Source organism: Priapulus caudatus, unplaced genomic scaffold, assembly GCF_000485595.1.
Source record: "Priapulus caudatus unplaced genomic scaffold, Priapulus_caudatus-5.0.1 Scaffold1600, whole genome shotgun sequence".
NCBI lineage: Eukaryota > Metazoa > Priapulida > Priapulimorpha > Priapulimorphida > Priapulidae > Priapulus > Priapulus caudatus.
In genome coordinates this window covers 12,529-15,096 of record NW_014578661.1, presented here as the reverse complement: position 1 = coordinate 15,096, position 2,568 = coordinate 12,529, and the positions used below count along the sequence as shown (strand labels likewise).

Here is a 2,568-nt window from a genome sequence, read left to right as displayed (position 1 = left end):
TGGTGTGTTCTAAAACTTACATCCTAACTCTAAGCATTGACACCCCCGAAAAGTTATAGTTCTAGAGTTTGCCCGGCTGCAACAATGCTGTCTGTGGCCACTTGCTTGCACTACTCTGTCGGTGTGTTCTAAAACTTAATTACATCCTAACTCTAAGTGAGATTACTGATTAACTAATAGTACAGATCAGTGTGTGACGAGAATGCATGCAGATAGGCGAACTTGTTGCAACGGTTATCGAGTACGCTGTGGCTATATACCCGGCAGCCGGGCACGGTCTTCGATTTCCTAAATGCCCGGCAGTTCCTAACCCTAACCCTAACCCTAACTCTAACCCTAACCCTAACCCTTATCCTAACCCCATCCCTAACCCTAACCCTAACCCTAACCCTAACCCTTGTTTACTTGAGATAACACTGAAAATTAAAAGCTGCCGGGCGTTTAGGAAATCGAAGACCGTGGCCGGCAGCCGTCAGATATATGCCGGCTGACGGGCATATAGCCACTGTTCCTGTTCTACTAGGTACTTCTACAGACTGACTGGCTGGTTGCTGGAGGTGCGTGCGGACACAGCAAACTCGTGCTTCTTCCCCTGTACATGGGGTCATGCTGCAGACTTGACAGCCTTGCAAGGGATCTCTTCGCACTGCTACTGTGCCTTGTTTTCTCACGTGAGATCGGCACCACCACAGGTAAGACTGGGCGGCGCAGTCTTTGACAGACTAGTTTTGTAGCTAAGCGACCTATCTTCGATTCTGCAGCAGGTTGTATCTCAGGTTGGCACTGCTCTTGCTTTGCACCAGGTGGCGACTTATGAAGTGCTCTTGTGAAGAGGACAGAGAAGGTTAGAGAAATTCAACTCCGCTCGAACGGTTGTCCGCGTCGATCGCCTCCATCCTACTGTTGCATTCCTATTGCGTGCCAGCTGAGTCGAAAGTGCTCTTCAACCGTTGTTTCCTTGAGCACTTGTCCCGAGCTTCTTCGGAGGCTGCGTCAGTCTCGGCGGTGCCTCTTACGGTTATGGTTAATCTTTGACGAGCAGATTTCTCGTGTTTTACAAGCGATTTATGATTGGTTTAACTGCTCTCTCTTCGGCGATTTCCGGCATAGCCAAAATGCTGCTGGAGAATAAATGTGAATGAGCATCACCAGAGTTGTCTGTTACACAGGTTTTCAGTAAAAAAATATCAGTTCTACGTCATTTCTGCTGCGTTAAGTGCTGGCAAGCATTGCCCTGTACGAAATACACAGGCTGCGTTTTCCAGTAGCTAAAAGGGGGTGCAGCACTTTTTCTCTGATAAGAAATGCCGCTACTGCTAATTGCCTGTTTACTATGATATGTTACTACGAGCTGGCCACCTGCTGATGGAGACAGACTGACGCCACGTTCTTTTTAGTATGAGCAATTAACTATTGAAAATATACGAAAACATGGGTTTGGGGAATTTATTCTTAAAAATCAGAGGTCAAAAGGTCAAACTTAAAACTGTTAAATTCTAATTGAGAGGTGTCCACTACACCGTTGTGATAAAAACTGGTAGTTGATATCGTCTTCTTTTTTGTTGCATTGCAGTTCGAAAGTCGACGAAATTCGAGGTTTTAGCCGGCCGGCGACCGAACAGAGAGGGGACGTCGTGCCACGGATTCATTCATAAATGGTAACTGGCATGCACGACAAACTTTTTTTTACCATGACCTCACAACGTGTTGAGGTTAGCATATATGGAAGCAAAAGATTTTTAGCAGAAAAAAAATCAACTGCTTAAGGTATGACGATAGCAAATCCACCAACAAGCATTGGGACAGGTTCAGAATCAGATCGTATATGAGTGTCTGCATGCGCTTGAATTTTGTATTTCTCATTAGAAAAGGTTAGAACTTTTTGCAATTATTAATTTCAGAAACTAGAATACTTTCTGAATCCGACAGTGTAAACAGCTCGTCCGAGGTGCGTTGCGTTTGCGGCCGGGGAATTTTCAAAAAAAGCATACTTTTTTGTTCAGATTCACATTGTAAATATGGCCATTTCGAATGTGTGCTGGGAAAATGATGTTTACACGAAAAATTATGCAAGAATCTTTTGGTTAATAACATATATAGTGTCACTGGCGACTTGGATTTAGAGGATGGCATTATTATTAGTAAAAAAAACCACTGCTGAAGTATGGGAATTTTTTTGTAAGTATGGCCGCCTATGGAAAATGATTACCCATGGTGGTACCACAACACACGCTTTTAACTAATCACATGCAACCCCGCCACCTACCGAACAAAATAATAACTAATACAGATCTTCGACAAAAATGTTGTCATTGTTTTAAATTTGTTCCTACATTGAATGAGTAAAGTATCAGGAGTGAATACCAACTAATTGTTTTTATTCTAATGTGATAATAATTATAATGATGATAGCTCTACTGATGTGCACACATGTATATGTTTTATAGTTTAAAAATACAAGTAATCTAGTAATGCCAAGTATGGATGTAGATGGGGCATATGGAACGGGTCGGCATACGAAGAGCAGAGCTAAGAAGATTATATGTGTTAAAAACACATAAAATATGT

At 42.6% G+C, this 2,568-nt stretch overlaps 1 long non-coding RNA gene across 2 annotated transcripts in view; it reads left to right on the top strand.

Annotated features, from left to right (window-relative positions):
• LOC106817117 overlaps positions 1-1,936 on the top strand; it is a 4,939-nt gene extending 3,003 nt beyond the window's left edge. The window contains exons 1-3 of one of the 2 annotated variants that reach the window (XR_001394996.1): positions 658-692; positions 1,574-1,658; positions 1,902-1,936. This is a non-coding gene — a long non-coding RNA (uncharacterized LOC106817117). Of the gene's footprint in view, positions 1-657; positions 693-1,573; positions 1,659-1,901 lie in introns of those variants that run through there. The other variant, XR_001394997.1, reaches the window with a different exon arrangement.
• The last annotated feature ends 632 nt before the right edge of the window (positions 1,937-2,568 follow it).